Source organism: Bison bison, unplaced genomic scaffold, assembly GCF_000754665.1.
Source record: "Bison bison bison isolate TAMUID 2011002044 unplaced genomic scaffold, Bison_UMD1.0 scf7180017864518, whole genome shotgun sequence".
Taxonomy (NCBI): domain Eukaryota; kingdom Metazoa; phylum Chordata; class Mammalia; order Artiodactyla; family Bovidae; genus Bison; species Bison bison.
In genome coordinates, this window is record NW_011495071.1 from 485,661 (window position 1) to 486,317 (window position 657).

A 657-nucleotide genomic window follows, 5' to 3' on the forward strand; every position below is an offset into this window, starting at 1 on the left:
ACTACCTACCCATTGGCCCCAGAAGTAGCCTGTCCCCCAGACCAGTGTGTGTCCTGTTGGGCAATCTGCAGAGAGGAAGGAAGGTTCTGGTTCCAGACATCGTGATGAATGAGTTATAGGAGCCCCAGACTCTGATGTCGCCATCTTTGTCTCAGCAAAGCTGATAATTGGATTTGAGCCTTTAGGCTAGTCACTTATTTACTCTGCCCTCATTTATCAAATGTGAGAAATGCCAGCTCTGTGTTTGGCTTACTTTCAAGGCTTTATAAAAAGGAGTAAAAGAGGTATGAACAGGTCTTAGCTACTGTCACACAGTTAATGCACTGAGAGCAGATGTGATCACGTGCTGAGAAAAGTCAGGGCTACGTAGGAAAGTTCACATTCACAGAGAAGTGAAAGTGAATTGCGTCACTTTCTGTCACGTGACATCCATGGGCCACTGATGAACTCACTGAGGCTGTGTTTCCTCCTGTGTGAGACGGAGAGAAAAGATGTGTCTCATTTATTGCTCACTCCCAGTGTTGCCCACCCTGTTCTATGCCCTTCACAGTTCTTTTTATTTTATAGTTACATGGCTTGTCAGTGTCAGAGTCAGGACAATTACAGGTTGGAAGTAAGCATGCTTTTTTTTTTTTTCAGGCTAATTGCTTTCCAATG